The 19,767-nt window shown below is 38.3% G+C and overlaps 1 pseudogene; it reads right to left on the bottom strand.

Moving 5' to 3' along the window:
- Nucleotides 1–350: 350 nt before the first annotated feature.
- LOC107032169 lies at nt 351–18,834 on the bottom strand (annotated as a pseudogene).
- Nucleotides 18,835–19,767: the final 933 nt, after the last annotated feature.

Here is a 19,767-nt window from a genome sequence, read left to right as displayed (position 1 = left end):
CTGCATATATATGCAAGATAAAAAGTAGAATATATCATCTTAATTTCAATAAGGTAAAATGTAGCAAAGACAAAGTGATTATAAATAGAGTTAATGGTGAGAAGCACATCTAAACTATAGTACCTTTTTTGCGAGTTTCAAACCTTAACAACTCAACTATCACTCCCTTTGTATTAGAATAACACACATTGATGTTGAGTTGACCAAATAGTTTTTCCCAATCGACAACAGATCATGCATGTCAATTAAGCATCGAAGGAGAATGATAATTAAGGTATGAAACTCGCAAAAAGTTGATAGTTAGGTAGGTAAATAGAACAATGAATTGTTCAAAAAACATACATTGAGTACTATATATGGATTTAGACCTTAAGGCAATTGTTTCCCATTTCCTCTTGCTCTTGTTCAATCTTTCTTGCAGAATCCTCAACACCAATGCGGCAGTGATATAACTTAATCGACTCTAAGTACAAATTTCTCCAAAATCTGTTGGAATTTCATTAAGGTAGTTGCATGTCTTCAGGACAAGGTGTCTTAGATTTGGGAAGTTATCGCTAATAGCTTCCCCATGCTCAAGATCTAGGTCATAAAATAACAAAAACTTAAGTCTTTCGAATTAATCTACATCACTCAATGCCCATACTTGACCATAAGCTGCATAATATTTAAGCTTGAGCTCTTCGAGATTCGGCAACATGACAAGAGTTGACATATCTTCCCAAGGAAAAAAACCCAGACACCTCTGATACCACTTGTTAGAATCTGTGCGTCAACTACCAGTCATTGGACCAGGTCCCTTGACACACTAAAATGATAACAACTGTAAATAAATGAAGATTAATGACACATTGAGTTTACGTGGAAACCTCCTTGCTCAAGGGAGTAAAACCATGACCTGTCACACAGGATTTTCAAACCATTTCACTAATATTCAAGAGCAAAAGTATATTAATTACAACAAATGTGAGAAAAAGTTATTAATCTCACTATCAAGCAATAACTCTATTGCTTGATGAGCCTAAGCAGATAATACTCTATCCACTAAGCTATCACCTCTAGACAACATATAATTTTCTAGGCAATCTTACAAACTGTCCACTAAACCATCAATCTACTAATGACTCAGGATAATCTAAGCAACACACAAGTTGTCCACTAAATTAGTAGAACTTAACTAACTTAGAATTTCTAGCTCAGACCACACTGAATCCTTTATCAGTTTTAGGATCAGTTTACAATACCAGATCAGAAGAAATACTTCTAAAACACACACACACTCTATCTTTACCTTAGCTTGAATGGTTTGAAATATATCTTCTCTTTGATTTTCTCAGCCTTTGCAAGAGTTCTTGATTTGTCTTTTTCAAGTTGCAAAAACGACTTTTTGAATGTAGAGTTGTTATGATTTGTAGGTAACAAACCATAAAGCCATACCATTGGTTTAGGTTTTTGACGTAACTGTCATTTCTGTCACTGTTGGAGGCTGTGGACCAACTTTTTGTACTTTCTCCAGCTGGTAGGAAAAAGCATATTGAGCTGAGAACCAGGTACCTTCACAAGGTCCTTGTGTTTGTCAAATCATCAAAACTACAAATAACATTTCCCCCCTTTTTGATGATGACAAACCATGAACTAATCTTAAAACAAACTCTAACTCTCCATGATCACATCTTGAGTAACTTGAGCAATTTCCAAATATTTTCCTCCTGACTTACATAAAATTTGATACGCTCAAAGTATAATTCCCTAAAGAAGTATAAGCGGTCGTATCATGTAAAGAACCCAATTGTTAGGTTGGGATAAATCACAAAAGGAAAATGGTTTAGACTTAACTTTAGTCTACGATTATGTCTATTTAGTCAAGTCCTTTCCGAAAATAGTTAGTTAAAGGGGGGGTTTTGTGAAACAAAAGTGTTCAATTATTTCTTAGTAAACAAGTAGCAAGATTAAAACTTGGGTGTTTATCAAGTGACGAGAGAAACTAGGGTGTAATTCTTCCCAATAGGTTCATAACGCGATAATCCTAGCTATAACAATTCTTTCCTAGTGTCTTGCATGCAAATTGGTAAGTTATGTTCTCTGATTCCTTGGTCCGACAACTAGAGAATTTCACCCCATACGTTGGTTCGGATACGTGTGTCTAAATTACTGAATCTTACATTTACCTCATATTAAGCATGATATTCAATGTATGGCTAAGTTACTACTTCGCACCAATTGAAACTAGCCTATTAGATAGTGTATACTAAATGTATGTTTGTCATTCTTTTTCTATTTACTACCTCTTTGGTCCGCAAGTAGAAATAGGGCAAGTTTTAATGCGTGCACTCGTTAAAAACACTTCTAAACGAAAGAATTATCAATGCATGCAAGAACCTATTCTAGAATTCTTATTAAGCTAGTTTTACCCTGTTTATCATCATGGTTCCCACTACCCTAGTTGTGGATTTAGTTACCCATGCCTAGAAATACGTAATTCATGGTTGTTAAACAATAACTCATGTACTTACTTTAAAAAGTTTAAAGAAAATCCACAAATACCACTTGAATTAGCAAAAATATCTTGAGAATCGATTCCGGAAACTTGAAATAATTCCCAAAATCCAAAAGTTAAATCTCCAATAACAAGAGTATGAGAAATAATAAAAAGTCTAACCCCAAAAACGAGGTTTTAACCCTATTTATAATAACAAAGTCCTAAATTAAAAGGAGTTCAAAATAAGGAATGTTTTTCCAGAAACGTGTCTTCAATCGACGACTCCACTGACTGTCCATCGATGGAACGACGGACTGTCAACTGCCCGCGTCGGTCCATACTTAACATCTTCTTCATCCTTCATCCTTGCAATTTCTCTGATCCAATCGACGGACCAACAACACGGTCTGTCAATACACTTACAGTCCGTCGATGCCTTCATCATTCCATACTTAGTTATTTCTTCAACATCAGGTACTGGGACTAATCACTGATCTGATCGACGGTTTGCCAGGACAGTGCGGCAATTAGTCGACGGACCGCAGATCCTTCTGTAGCCCCACACTTGGTCAGAATTCCCCTAGTTGCTTCCATATGCTTGGACCTCCAATCGACGATCACCACCTACGGACCGTCGATGGGACGATGGGCCGTCGATGGCTTTCTGGGTCACCTTTTCTGCACAATCTTCTGCATTTCCATTTTGGACAACTTTCCTGCAAAACACAGATAAAAACACACTAAAATTACTACAAAAAGGCCCTCGACACACACTAAACTTAAGGAAAAAACATTGAAAGTACCGTGAAACCACGGTACATCACTTACAGAAAACTATTCATTGTTCTCCCTGACTTGCATGCCCCAAAACCCCCAAAGCCTACAACCATACATTTGTTCCTTCTGCCATACAATTTGTTCCCATGACTTTTTTTCCCCTGACATACGCATCCCAAAGCATAAAATTCCCCCTTTTGGCATCATAAAAAAGAGATACAGTAAACCAACAATACCAATAATACAGCCAAGTAAGATCATAGCCTTTTGGCAATCAAGCATTAGAGAAAACAACAAGCAATAGACATTAGCTAGAACAAAATAGGAATAAGATTCATTGCAAACCAGAAATAGCATTCAATACATTAAAATTGAACTAGGATTCAAGGGACCTTGCAAATGAGCCACACAAAAAAAACACAGGGAGTTGACAAGACGGATTATGAGGGGGGAGGCTGAAGGGAAAGGGAATGAATGATAAGGGTAAGTCTAGCATTAGCGTCATCATTGTCCTTGATTGCTTTCTCTTTCAAAGCAACAATATTGGCCCTCAATTCTGCATTCTCTTTATGTAGTTCTTGAACAATGGAGGTACCAGGTCCCCCAGTTTGCTCCTTGAGTAGTTCAGCCTTAAGAATTGCAATTTCAGCATCCTTGCTACTCATGCTTACAGTCATCTCTTCCAATTAATGCTTCAACTGATCCTGCTCTTCATTCAACTGAGACACTTTACTCTTAGGATTTCCCTTTCATTCTATGCATTCGCATTCAACTAGAGTAGTTTCAGCGAATGATTGCTTGGCGGTCCCTACTTTGCCGACTCCAAGGGGAATGTTTATTTACTTGAATAATTTTGTCAAGATGTATTAATAACTCATTCCATGTTTCCCTTTTCGCTTAATTATAATTTTGTACATGTTCTCAAGCATGAGTGATGAAAGGTCCAGTGATTCAAATTTGCACAAAGATTCCATAAGAAACAGATCAGCAGAAGTGGCAGAAGTTCTCTTCTCAGTTCTGGGAAGAAGAACCTTATTGTCAAATTCAAAGATCAGTTGATATTCACTCTTCATTGATTTCTTGAGCAATCAAGCACATAGAGTTGTTGGAAACTTGGAACAAACCTCAACAAATCCACAGAACAAGTTTCTCCAACCACAAACCTGATACTTTCTCGAGGTACTCCCAAAATATTTCCCAATAAGTCTTCATCGATGTTCCTTACTCTTGTCTTAATGTTGCCATCTTCCTGAAACTCAATGTTGTAATAGCACTCACGTACTTCTTCCTCATTAAGAACAGGAGACTTGGTGTCAAATAGATGTATCCATTATTGAATGACCACAATGTCATGTAGAGTATCCATCCCAAGTTGTGTAACAATATTCATGTCCAACACTCTGCCTTCCAGGACACTTACTTAGATTGTCAACAATTGTTTGTCTGTTGACATTTGAGTCATCCACATGGACTTGTGGACCAGGTCCCTGTTCAGATTGTTCAGGTTCCACTTCAGAAGTTTTTATCTTCCCTTTTCCTTCTTCCTTAGCACCACCAGCTTTAGTTGCTCCTTTGGGTTTCATGTTGTCACCTTTCTTTGTTACATTTCGTCTCAAATCAACCATAATTTTCGTATCAGGTACCCCTTCAGAGTCCGCCCCAGATACCTCCACCATATCACACAACGATACTTGGAATTTAGACACTTTAAAAATTCTCTTCCTTTAATTTTTGGTAGTAGATTCTGCATCAGCCAACATCTTCTTGGAGTTAGATCTGGTAAAAGGTCTTCTCCTAAACTCAACTTCAACAACCTTTTATTTCCCCTTTCTTGAGAAAGTTACTTCTCTCTTCTTTAGTAGTCATTGAATGGGGCGATTGTCACGTGTCTGTAGAATCTGAAGATGGATATCTTCCAAAATCTAGGGTTTTGTCGAACACATGTTGAGTTTCTCTGACTTCTTCATCCATAAAATTTTCATTTTCTTCCAGTAAGGCTTCTTCTCACATCAATGTAAGACTTTCAATAACCATGCTTTCACTAGCGGCCAAGATGGGTTACTCAGACGTCTTACTCTCTGGTAGATCTCCCTCAAATAGATGGTCGGACAACACTTCTAACTGATGACCAGATTGAGGGGAGAGAACTGGGTTATTTAAATCGATGGTATGGGATGGATTTTGAGGACTATTTGAAGCACTGTTGAATGGAGAAGTAGTCAACACTTTGGATTTATACCAGTAGATGAAGGAGTGTAAAATGATACAGGGTCAATTTCACTTAAGGACGCAAGCATTTTCTTCGATGAAGATGATGGTTCAGACATGTTTCCAAGAGAGACAGAATAAGCAACAAAGAAGAGATGAAGAAGAAGAGTATTTTATGGTTTTCAAGAGAAAGTCCAGAAACAAGTATGAATATTAAGTGAGAAGAGGAGGATGTCTAAAAAGAAGAGAAACGATGCCACATCCTCAGATTGGATGTGTCTCTCAAAGTTAAGCGATGGGGAAAATGGTCAGAATGACTGATGACTGACACGTGGCCCTTTCAACGGTCCCTTTCTAAACAATTTTAAAAATATTGTAAAGAAAACTAACTTCTGCAAGGACCAGGTCCCTAACTGCAAGTGAAACTCGATTCCTGAATGGTTCTGACCATGCTTTGTTTTGGTACTTCTTTTATGAATGTATACCTGCAATAGGTACAACATTGACCTTACTTAGACAATTATTATTAGTAAAGAGGATACCTGGACTGCACATTTCAGCCACCAAGGAAATTTCATGCTTTTGAATGACTTTAGATCAATTTGGATTCAATATTCCCAACTTCATCTTGTTACTCTCAAACTGGTCCTTGCTGAGAGCTTTGGTATCTGCAAAGATGTCTGCAATGTGATCATCGTTTCTGCAATACATCAAAATAATATTTCCCTTTTCAACATTATCTCTCAAGAAGAGATGTCTCACATCAATATGTTTTGTTCTCTTAGGTTGAACTGGATTCTTCCCCATATTGAGAGAACTGGTGTTGTCACACATAAGAGGAATTGACTTTATGCACACTCCAAAATCTTCTAAGTGTTGTTAATCCACAAAAGCTGAGAACAACAAGAAGTTGCAGCTACATATTCAGCTTCAACCGTTGAGAGAGCAAAATAATTTTGTTTCTTCGTTCCCCAGGAAATAAGAGAAGACCCAAGAAAATATGCCATGCTTGAAGTACTCTTCCCGTCTACTTGATAGCCTGCAAAATCAGCATCAAGAAACCTGACTAGATTAAAAGAATCACGAACAGGATAAAATAGGACCAGGTCCCCTGTTTTCTTCAAATATCTTAGTATCCATTTGGCAGCTTTTAAATGTGAATCTCGGGGACATGCTTGAAATCTAGCACATATTTCAACACTGTACACAATGTTAGGTCTACTAGCAGTTAGATACAACAACGACCCAATAATCCCCCTATACATGGTTTTATTCACAAGAGGATCAGCTTCATCTGCTACAAGTTTGGAATTTGTTCCAATAGGAGTATCTATAGGTTTGGAATCAATCATGTTGAACTACTTCAGCAGCTCCTTCGTGTACTTCTCTTGAGTGATTGAAGTACCTCTGATGATTGCTTGATTTGCAGCCCCAAAAAGAAAGTTAGTTCACCCATCATCCTCACGTCGAACTCGTTTCCCATTAAACCATCAAATTCTTCACACAAATGCTCAAATGTAATTCAAAAAATGATATAATCCACGTATACCTGTAAAATGAGAAGTTCTTGTTCTTTTTTCATCAGAAATAAGGTATTATCAATTTTCCTCTGTTTTAAACCATTCTTTAACAGGAATTTGGACAATCTCTCATACCAAGATTTGGGAGCTTGTTTTAACCCGTACAAGGTCTTATTCAACTTGAACACATGATTTGGTAGCTTAGCATCTTCAAAACCAGGAGGTTGTTTAACAAACACCTCTTTCTTCATCCCCATTTAAGAAAGCCCTTTTGAAATCTATTTGATACAGTTTGAATCCCATAAAAGCAACAAAGGCTATAAGAATTGTGATAGACTACATTCTAGCCACTGGCTCAAATATCTCATCATAGTCTATGCCATCTTCCTGATTATATCCTTGAACAACCAATATGTATTTGTTCTTTGTAATCAGACCACTCTCATCAAGCTTATTTCTAAATACCTACCTAGTCCCTATAATTGTTTAGTCAACAGGTCTTGGGACCAGGTACCATACCTTGCTTCTCTCAAAGTAATGCAATTCTTCTTACATTGAGTTAACCCAGTCTGCATCACACAAAGCCTCTTTTAAATTTTTAGTCTCCATTGTTGATATAAAGCTGAAAATGCAACTAGATTTCTTGTTTTTGATCAAGCATGTACTCCAGAATTCAATGGTTAAATGAGATTATCAAGCGGATGAGATGAATTGTGCTTCCAAGTAGGCCTTGATGCCAAGGGTTGACGTTGATGAGTATCATCCTCTTCATCTTCAGAATCCTCATTTTCTGGAGATGAGTTATTTCTTGATTTTCATTCTGCATGGGACCAGGTCCTTCAGATTTATCAGTTTCTTCTGTCTTTTCAGATGAATCTGGATCAGCATTATCAGTCTCCAAATTTTCACTAGATTTAACCTTACTTGCTTCACTTTTCTGAACTTGAAACAACTCATTCATCTTCATCATTTGATTTTGTCCTTTTCAGATTACCATATTCATCAAAAACCACATGAATACTCTCTTCAATGCATTGAGTTCTTTTGTTGAATACTTTGTAAACCTTACTTGATGATAAATATCCCACAAATAATCCTTTGTCACTTTGAGGATCAAACTTTCCAAGATCATCTTTACCATTATTCAAAACAATACACTTGCAGCCAAAAGCCCTTAAATAACTCAACTTAGGTTCCTTGTTGTTGAGTAGTTTATAGAGAGTTTTGTTCAAAAGCGACCTTATCAAGCACCTGTTTGTAACATAACATGCTGTGTTGACAGCTTCAGTCCAGAAAATTTGAGGAAGATTTGACTCAATAAGTATGGTTCTGGCAATATTCACCAAAGTTCTATTCTTTCTCTCCACCACTCCGTTTTGCTGAGGAGTTCTTGGAGCTGAAATGTTGTGATTTATACCCTTTTCTAAATGGAATTCTTCAACTTTTGAATTTTCAAACTCAGTTCCATGATCAGACCTAATGCCAGCTATCAAAATTCAATCTGGTTGAATCATTTTGAAAAACACAATCAGCACATCAGATATCTCATCTTTTGAACATAAGAACCTCGTCCATGTGAACCTTAAATAATCATCAAAAATCACCAAAATGTATCTCTTTCTGCTTCTGCTTTCAACTTGTAGAAGTCCACACAGATCCATGTGCAACATTTCTAATGTTCTTGAAGAACTCACTTGCTTCTTTGACTTGAAGGATGATCTCATTGGCTTTCCTTTCACACAAGCTTCACACACTTTACTTTCGCTAAATTTCAATTTTGCAGACCCAGGACCAGGTCCCTAGAAACCAATTTATTCAGTAAAGACGAGCTCACTTGACCTAGTCTTCAATGCCATAGATCAACGTTATCACCTTGAGCACTTAGACATGTCAGATCGTCTCCATGAGAAGTTTCTAGGTTTGCCACATACATGTTTTTACATCTTTGAGCAGTGAGAACCACTTTTTTTGTAATCAGATTGATAATAGTGCACTTCTCAGAGGTAAAACTTCCTTCATTTCCGTTGTCACGGATCTGAGATACGGTAAGAAGACTGTACTTTAATCCACTCACATGATTAACATTTTCAATGGATTTTTCAACTGATTTGCCAACTCTGCCAACACTTAAAATATACCCCTTCTTTCCATCACGAAAAGAGACACCTCCACCTTTAAGTGCCTTGAGCGAGAGGAGGTTTTTTATATTTCCAATCATGTGTTTGGAGAATCCACTATCTATGTACCAACATTGACTTCTACTCCTCTTGCTCACCTGCATCAAGTATCACTTGTTAGATTTGGGAACCCATTTCAACTTGAGTTCCGAGAAAGCAGATTAAGGGATGATCAAAGTGTTTCTTGCCCAGTGAGGTAATTTTAGGTCTTATTTTATCACTGACATTCGAACAGGACTAGATCCTCTTCTTTGAATTTTTTTTTGTCTTATATAAATCAAAAATGTTTCTTCTGATTCTTTCCAAGCTTTACATTCCCCTTTTAAATGCCCATTTCTACCACAATGAAGACACAACAAATTATCAGAAACATACACGTATTTACTGTGGGGATTTTATGGGGAGTAATATTCAAGCTTCCTAGACCCTTTTTGTTGTAGTTTCTTGGATTTGTTACATTGGAAAGTCATTTTGAAAATTTTTTCCATTTAGGAAATTAGTGAGTTTTTCTTAGGCTGACCAGGTCCCTTTCTAAGTCACTATTCCTTTCCAATGCTAAAGCAAGTTTAGTCTCAGTAGTTTTCAGGTTTTATTCCAATTCAATTTGTAAACTGGGAGACTCTCCTTTCCTTTTTCCCGATTTCTCAATCATTAAGTCCAATTGGTTTTTGAGTCTAGTTTTTCAGAATCTAGAACAACCATTTGGTTTTCAATGACTGACATTTCCATACCCATTTGCTCTGTATTCTCACTCAAACTTTCAAATTCAGCTTTCATGGAATCTCTCTCAGAAGTTAACTCTATCACAGAATAAATCAAAACATTTGATAATCTTCTCAATCTTTTAAGAGAGTAAGTATTCAAATTTTGCTTAGAGTCAATAAGAGTTACCTTATCTTCATCATCTGACTGAGCCATGAAAGAAACCATTTCATTGAATACATTTTACTCATCTTGAATTACCACCATTGATGCATCTCTAGGTTCTTCAAAATCTTCTGATTCACTTGAAGAATCACCCCATGCAGCAAGAGCTTTCTTTACTACATAATCAGCTGCAACCTTCCGGTAATTTTTGTCAAGTACCAGGTCCCTACGCTTGTCCTTTTCAGCTCTTGACCTTTGATCTTCTTTGTTTTCAGCCTTGAGTAGTGGACGATCCCTTATGAAATGTCCAGCCTTTTCACACTTGTGACAAATGTCATTGGCAGTTGCAGCTCTAGGAAAATTTCCTGTTTTTCTCAAGCCTTTGTTTTTTCTTACAATCTTCTGAAATCTCTTTGTAAGGTAAGCCATATCATCATCTTCACTAGATTCTTTTTCAGGCTGGAATTTTAGCATTAGAGATTTGTCCTTCTTGGCTTCTCTTTTTGACAAATCATGATTTCTATTCAAGTCATGTGTCTTGAGATTTTCTATAGAGCATCCATGGTTAAAACCTTCAGATCCTTTGCTTCAGTTATAACATCTACCTTGATTTCCAGGACTTAGGAAGAATTTTAAGAACTTTCCTAAATTGCTCGCTCATACTGATGGGTTCTCCAAGACTTCACAGCTCATTTGTGATGGACGAGAGTTTGGTATACATGTCATGAATAGTTTCTCTTTCTCTCATTTTGAAGTTTTCATATTAATAGGTAAGCATGTCTATCTTTGACTCCTCAACTAGTTCAGTACCTTCAAGAGCAGTTCTTAAGCAATCCTAAATCTCCTTTGTTGATTCACACGAGGAGACACAATTAAATTCTTCAGCACCTATACCACAAACAAGCAACTTCTTTGCTTTGTAGACTTTTTCAATCTTTTTCCTATCAGCTTCACTGTAATATTGCAGACTCTTTGGAATAACTCAAGTGATCTCACCATCTTTTACTTCAGACATTTGAATAAATGGTCCATCCAAAACAATATCACATAGCTCACTATCTTCAGCCATAAGTAAATCATGCATCCTTGTTTTTCACCAGCTATAGTACTTGCCATTGAATTGAGGAGGTCGAGTTGAAGATTGACCTTCTTCTAGATTAAGTGGAGCAACCGTTCTAGAACACGAATCACTCTCTTGGTGTTAACCAAATAGAGAGAACCTTCTTGATACCCCTTGTTAGAATCTGTGCGTCCACTACTAATCAATGGACCAGGTCCCTTGACACACTGAAATGATAACAACTGTAAAAAATGCAGATTAATGACACAGTGAGTTTACGTGGAAACCTCCTTGCTCAAGGGTGTAAAACCACGACCTGTCACATAGGAATTTCAAACCGTTTCACTAATCTTTAAGAGCAAAAGTAAACCGGTTACAACAAATGTCAGAAAAAGTTATTAATCTCACTATCAAGCAATAACTCTATTACTTGATGAGCCTAAGCAGATATTACTCTGCCCACTAAGCTTTCACCTCTAGGCAACTTAGAATTTTCTAAGCGATCTTACATACTGCCCACTAAACAATTAACCTACTAATAATTTAGGATTTTCTAAGCAACACACAGGTTGCCCACTAAATTAGTAGAACTTAACTAACTTAGGATTTCAAGCTAAGACCATTCTGAATCCTATATAAGTTTTAGGATCAGTTTACAATATCATATCTGAAGAAATACTTCTAAAACACACACACGGTATCTTCACTTCTGCTTGAATCGTTTGAAATATTTCTTCTCTTTGATTTTCTCAGCTTTTGCAAGAGTTCTTGATTTGCCTTTTTCAAGTTGCAAAAACTACTTTTGAATGTAGAGTTATTATGCTTTGTAGAAAGGTCAAAAACCTTAAAGTCATACCATTGGTTTAGGTTTCTAACGTATCTGCCGTTTCCGCCACTGTTGGAGACTGTGCACCAGCTTCTTGTACTTTCTCCAGCTGGCAGCAAAAAGCATATTGAGCTGAGAACCAGGTACCTTCACAAGGTCCCTGTGTTTGTCAAATCATCAAAACTAAAAATAACAAACCTCTTAAGTGGTTGTGGGAAAAAAGACCGCTTAAGGGAGATCAATAGCTTAAAACACATTAAGTCCTTACTAAAACACTTCAATGCTTTGAGTTTTTTCAAGTTGGACATATCAATGATGTGATTGACTAATAAAGCTGAATGATGGACCATCAATATCTTTAGATTGGGAATGCTAGAAAGAATTTCATTTGTACAACTGGAGAAACATAGATTAGAAAGTTCCTCTACATTTCAGATACTTTTCCTACTAGTACTTGGTAAATAGCAGGTTCCCCTAATATGTATATGCCTCAAATTAGTCATCATCCATATGTTCTGGGGTTAAATTCTATATTCATAATCATGCCCCTCAAAAATTAGAGTTTGCAAATTCTCAAGCTCTGAGATTGATTCAGGAAGACTATCATAAGATCAAACTTGGAGATATCTCAAATGAAATAACTTTGTAATATCTTGTGGAAATGAAAAAAAAAACTTCCATATTCAGGGAAAATGGCCAATACCCTAGGATGATGGAAACGGGAGAAAACATTAAGATTTGCAAAATGTTGATTTTTTGGATATAAATAGATAGATCTGGCAACGGAAGGTAATATCTCGAAACAGTGATCACCTAAGTAACCGTGAATTTGAAAAATTTAGCAACGATAATTATTATGCTTTTGTGAGGAAAGAGTACTAGGGACTATGTCACTTATCTCAACATGCGTAAACTTTGTTCTTTCAACTTCAGTCAAACAGAATTAATGGAGTAGATCATACATTCCACATCCTTTTATCTCACCGTTGAATCTTTTTTTCTAACCATTATCAAGTTTCTGCTGATAAGATCCTCCAAATAATCGTCTTCCACTTCCACTAAACTTTTATCGCTTCCCATCCTCCTAATAAAACCTTCAGCAATCCATAATCGAATCAATCTCCAAGTCTCAACCTGATAATCCTCCCGAAACCACCAATAGAAAGAAAGCAGGGTTTAAGGTTATTAGGCAAATGGTGATTACTCAAATCGAGCACACCTAAGCATTTATCTGGATTAAAATCAATAATTTCACCTAAGGTTCGGGCAACATCCATCCAACTTCCTACTGTCCCGGCCACTTTTAAGAGATGTCCCGCAATCACTAAAATTGTTAAGAGTAGTCCTTGACATTTTTGTACTATTTTCTTTCCAATTTCTTTCAACTCGAGAGGACAATCATGTTTTGGTCCAAAGATCTTATCACAATGTAACTTCCAACTATTTTCTAAATTCAAGAGGTTCATTTTATGAGGGCTAATAGGATTTGCATACATTGCTTCATTTGTTTCCCTAGTAGTCAATAAGATTCGACTCCTATTGTTGCAATCATGAAATATTCCTCTTGTGCTATCCGAAACATCCGTACTACAAATATCATCAACGACAACAACGTATCCTGGACCTTTCAATTTTTGCACCAAATTGGCTTACTCATTTTCATCCTTCTTATCATAACTATCTTTTCTGATTTCAATATTTGTTTGCTTTGAAATGTAATGCCAAGCTTCTAACAACACATTTCTACTTCCATATTCTTGAGATATTGTAATCCAAACACGAATGTCAAAATGATACCTGATTGTTAGATCATCATGAGCTTTTCTAGCGAGTGTTGTTTTGCCAATGCCACCCATGCCTGATATTGTGATAATATCTAGATCCAACAACGATCCTTTCAATCATTCAACTATTATCTCCAAGTCATCATCAAGTCTGTGCACGATATCATCTTCCAAATATTGAAGCATCCGATTACTTCTAGAAGAAGTTGTTATGCGGAATTCGAGATAATACGAGAAAATATAAACGCGAAAAACAAGACAACAGATTTACGTGGTTCACCAATAAATTGGCTACGTCCACGGGAAGAGGGAGACCCCCGTCCTTTCTGTTTGTAACGGGTTCGATTCAAGGCATTCAACAAATCTCCACCTTGACTTGAATTCTCCAAACAGATTCTTCAGACGCACTATGATAGTGCCAGGCCTCCCCCTCTTCCTCAGAGTTGCCCCGCAGGGCAATTACCAGCTTCTGATGTTGAGCAAGTCCAAACAGTGTTGAAACTTGCTCTGTGGAACCGGCTTTGTGAACATATCAGCAGGATTATCAGCAGTTCCTACTTTCTTCACCTTGATTCTCTTCTCACTTCTCAGAAAATGATACCTTACGTCAATATGCTTGGTTCTCTCATGATGGACTTGATCCTTGGCTAGACAAATTGCGCTCAAACTGTCACAATACACCGTAGCCTGATCATGATGCAGACCAAGATCACTAACCAGCCCTTTCAGCCAAATCCCTTCTTTTGCAGCCTCTGTCAAGGCCATGTACTCCGCTTCCGTAGTAGACAAAGTCACTGTAGGTTGCAAAGTTGCCTTCCAACTGACGACAGATCCTCCAAGGGTAAACACATAGCCAGTCATCGATCTTCTTGTGTCAACATCTCCAGCATAGTCAGAATCAGAATAGCCAGTAACCAAGCACTGAGTATCACCTCCATAAATGAGACCAACGTCAGATGTACCTCTAAGGTACCGGAAAATTCTCTTCACAGCCTGCCAATGTTCTCTCCCTGGTTGTCCCATGAATCTGCTCACTACACTGACTGCATGTGCTAAATCTGGCCTTGTACAGACCATAGCATACATCAAACTTCCTACGGCACTGGCATAAGGGACTCGTGACATATACTCCTTCTCTTCTTCTGACTGTGGAGCGAACATGGCAGTGAGATGGATATTGGCAGCACTGGGGGTATCAATAGGCTTAGATGAAGACATGCCAAACCTCGCCAAGACCTTCTGAATGTAGCTTCTCTGTGACAAGAAAAGTTTCCTTCTCTCTCTGTCTCTAATGATCTCCATCCCTAGAATCTTCCGAGCGGCTCCCAGATCCTTCATCTCAAACTCAGCACTAAGTAAACCCTTCAGCTTCTGAATGTCATACTTCTTCTTTGCAGCTATCAGCATATCATCTACATAAAGCACCAGATAGATGAATGAATCATCCTTGAGCCTATTGTAGTAGACACAACAATCATATGAGCTCCGAGTATAGCCCAACTTCACCATATAGCTGTCAAACCTTTTGTACCACTGCCTTGGAGACTGCTTAAGTCCATATAAGGACTTCTTCAACTTGCAGACGTGATTTTCCTTCCCTGGAACTTGGAAACCATCCGGCTGAGTCATGTATATCTCTTCCTCCAACTCTCCATGTAGAAACGCTGTCTTCACATCAAGTTGTTCAAGCTCCAGATTCTGATGTGTAACAATCGCTAGTAACACTCGGATGGAAGTATGTCTGACCACTGGTGAGAAGATCTCATTGTAGTCCACTCCCTCTCTTTGGTTGAAACCTCTGGCAACAACCCTGGCTTTATACTTGACTCCTTCTGCTGGTGATATCCCTTCCTTCTTCTTGAAAACCCATTTGCAAGTAATAATCTTTCTCCCCGAAGGCTGTATGACCAGATCCCATGTCTGATTCTTGTGTAGGGACTCCATCTCATCTCCCATAGCGGCAAACCATTTTTCAGAATCAGAACTTAAAATGGCTTCTTTGTAAGTAGACGGCTCAGATGTATCTACCTCTTCAGCAACCTGCAGTGCATAACCCACCATGTCCTCAAAACCATACCTCGTAGGTGGCCGAACTCCAACCCTCCTTGGCCGATCTTGAGCTATACTCCGATGGATATCTGATGGCATAGATTCTGGAATATCAGTTTCTGTCTGTGGCTCTTGATCCTCCTCTTCAGGTTCTTTCAAATCGCTCTCGTTCTGAATGACTTGAAACTCCACCTGTTTATCAAGACTCCCAGTTTCTGACGTAGTTGTAGGCTTCACAATGGTTCTAAGCAGAGAACTTTCATCAAAGACAACGTTCCTGCTCATAATAACCCTCTTTTCTGCTGGAGACCAGATTCTGAAACCTTTCACTCCATCTCCGTAGCCCACAAATACTCCCTTTTTAGCTCTTGGTTCTAACTTACCTTCACTGACGTGATAGTAAGCCGTACAACCAAAAGCTTTCAGATTTGAATAATCAGCAACTTTTCCTGACCACATCTCCATAGGTGTTTTGCACTGTATGCCTGTATGTGGTCCGCGGTTAATCAAGTAGCAAGCTGTACTAACCGCTTCTGCCCAGAATCTTCTATCTAGCCCAGCATTAGAGAGCATGCACCTTGCTCTCTCCAGAAGTGTTTGATTCATCCGCTCAGCTACACCGTTCTGCTGTGGTGTATTTCTGACTGTACGATGTCGAGCAATCCCTTCATCCTTACAGAATTGATCAAATTCAGACCAGCAGAATTCCAGCCCATTATCAGTTCGCAACCTCTTGATCTTCTTCCCTGTTTGATTTTCCATCAAAATTTTCCACTCCTTGAACTTCTGGAAAGCTTCACTTTTATGCTTCATCATGTACACCCAAGTCATCCTTGAGTAGTCATCAATAATGGACACAAAAAATCTGCAGCCTCCCAAAGACTCAACACGGCATGGACCCCAGCAATCAGAATGGATATAATCAAGAGTGCCTTTTGTTCTGTGAATGGCCTTTGGAAACTTGTTGCGATGTAGTTTTCCAAAGACACAATGTTCACAAAACTCTAGGCTTTTAACCTTATGACCAGCAAGAAGATCCTCCTTTGACAGAATTTGCATCCCTCTTTCACCCATATGACCAAGTCTCATGTGCCATAACTTAGTCATATCCTCCTGGTGAACTTCTGACGATGCAACATGGGCTGAACCTGTAACCGTGGAACCTTGTAGAAAATACAAAGTACCACGCATGACACCTTTCAGAATCAGATTTGAACCCTTCCAGACCCGCAAGACTCCATCTTTTCCCGACCAGCTGAATCCCTTGCTGTCCAAAGAACTGAGAGATATCAGATTTTTCGTCATCAATGGAACGTGCCTGACCTCGTTCAATGTGCAGAAGCTACCGTCATGTGTCCTTATCTTGATCGAGCCTGTCCCAACCACCTTGCAGACAGAACTGTTGGCCATCGAGATGCTGCCTCCGTCTATCTGCTCATAAGTCGTGAACCACTCTCTCCTAGGACAGATGTGATAGGATGCCCCAGAATCGAGAACCCACACATCTGAATGATGAGTGTGCTCATCCGCAACTAGGGCAATGTCTTCTTCAGAATTGGTGTCTTCTTCAGCAACAGCAGCAGAAACTGATTGTTTTTCCGATTGCTTCTTCTTCTTCGGACAATCAAATTTCCAATGTCCCTTCTCCTTGCAGTAATTACAAACATCATCTGGCTTTGCACCCTTCGACATCGGCTTATTTTTCTTTCCGCCGTTTTTCCTTCCCTTTCCGCTACTGGTGAACAGACCGGAAGGCTGTATGTCCGTACTTGTGCCGTTAGCCTTATGCCGTAATTCCCTGCTATGAAGGGCCGATCTGACTTCTTCCAGCGACACAGTATCTTTCCCAACAATGAACGATTGAACAAAATTCTCAAACGACATTGGGAGAGATACTAACAGAATTAGGGCAGCATCTTCATCCTCGATCTTCACATCGATATTACGCAATTCTAATAACAAAGTATTCAATTGCTCTAAATGTTCCCTGAGTTGTGTACCTTCAGCCATTCGTAAACCGAATAGACGTTGTTTCAGAAGCAGCTTGTTGGTTAGAGATTTTGTCATGTACAAACTCTCCAGCTTCAACCACAGACCAGCAGCAGTCTCTTCATCCGAGACCTCCGTGATGACGTCATCCGCGAGACACAGCATGATCGTCGAATGCGCCTTTTCCTCCAGAATCGCCATCTCAGGAGTAACGACGGCGTTCTTGTCTTTCGACAACGGCGCCCAGAAACCTTGCTGTTTCAACAAAGCCCGCATCTTGATCTGCCATAAACTGAAACTGTTCCTCCCTGTGAATTTGTCGATTTTCACGTTCAAAGCAGACATCTAGAATTCTCCAAGAACACCGATTAACCGAGAGGCTCTGATACCACCTTGTTATGCGGAATTCGAGATAATACGAGAAAATATAAACGCGAAAAACAAGACATCAGATTTACGTGGTTCACCAATAAATTGGCTACGTCCACGGGAAGAGGGAGAGCAGTTTTATTATGGAGAGGCAAAAACAGAATTACAGAATAGGGTTTGCCATAGCGTCTATATATAGTGCTAAGCTACGCCCTAACAGGCTTGGGCCCAACATACAGAATTGACAGATAATTAACAGCGAGACCCCCGTCCTTTCTGTTTGTAACGGGTCCGATTCAAGGCATTCAACAGAAGTGCCAGTCAATGAATTTCCAGCAGATTCAAGAATTTGATCATCATCAATATCATGACTGCTAGTGCTAAAATCAGAGATAATTTCCATCACTTCCTTGTTTATTGTATTGATTCATTAAACAACAGGTAGAAAATTCTTGTTTGGTGAACTTTCAGATGCATTTCCACATGTCCAGCTCATCTCAATAGCATCTTCTGCATAACTAGAAGCTACTCTTATTACTTCCTCCAAAGATTTGATTTTTTCCAGATCAAATCTACTTTTACTAACTTCTTTAACAACATTTTGAAAATATTCAGCAGTAACATGAAGGGATTTGAGCGTTTTATACGTTAACCTTGAACGAGTTCTGGATGTCTCTGCTGAAACTGCTCAAGTGTTTGAAGAAGAGAAATTACCGCTGTATAAGCTGCCATCGAATACTCAAGATATCATCGACACAGAGATTTTCACTTGGAAGTACCTTTCACAAGATTAAAATGATATCAATACAGAAAGATTTGAACTTGGTATTTACAAGTATTACAATATAAAGCTCCTCAGCTCTTTGCCAATTCTTTCTATGAAATTTTTGTATAAAGTCAGAGGAGTAGGTGTAACATCATAATTTATCCATTTTGTTCGCCATTTCATAATATATTCTCGTTCTTTTGATGGATCGGACACATTTTACTTAATTTAAAACGCACCAACTTTTTTAGATAAAAAATAAAACAAAGTCAGAGGAGTAGGGGTAACATCATAATTTCCCCATTCTTTATGATTTTCCCTTTCTTCTGATGGACAACTTTTACTTACTTGAAATGGAACCCATTTTTTGTATGCCTTAAATGTTGGAACACCTGAACAATAATGATAAAAATACAATGAAACTAATCCTACAACTTAAGCACATTACAAGCACTCAACAACAACACTAGCGGATAAAGATTACTCTTCTTGATCTATCAGGTTCTTTGTTGTATCTGTTCTGCTGTGCTTGAGTTTTTCTTTAAAGATGACCTTCTCTTTGTAAGCTTATCGGTTTTTGTTTGTCAAATCTTGAGTTTGAGTCTTGTGAGAAGAGACTATATCCAATGGACATAAACTTCTCTTGAGGTGTTTTCTTTGTGAGTTCTTGAAAAGACTTGCTAGCTCTCTCTTTATTGAATTAATAATGTTGTTTGTTTGTGTTGTACATATCAATCACCAAGAAGAGTTTTTACCATCAAAACAAACAACCTCGTCCGCTCTTCCTATTGGTGAAGTGCACTGCACTTTTCACCAACCAACCCGACAAGATTGCTTTTCAGTTGTACCCCATTTTGAATGTGGAAGAGCACTCTGTAAAGATCGGGTCCCCTGTATTT

The sequence above is a fragment of the Solanum pennellii genome, chromosome 1 (assembly GCF_001406875.1).
Source record: "Solanum pennellii chromosome 1, SPENNV200".
NCBI lineage: Eukaryota > Viridiplantae > Streptophyta > Magnoliopsida > Solanales > Solanaceae > Solanum > Solanum pennellii.
Note: the sequence above shows the minus strand (reverse complement) of the source record. Positions and strands in the feature narration are given on the sequence as shown.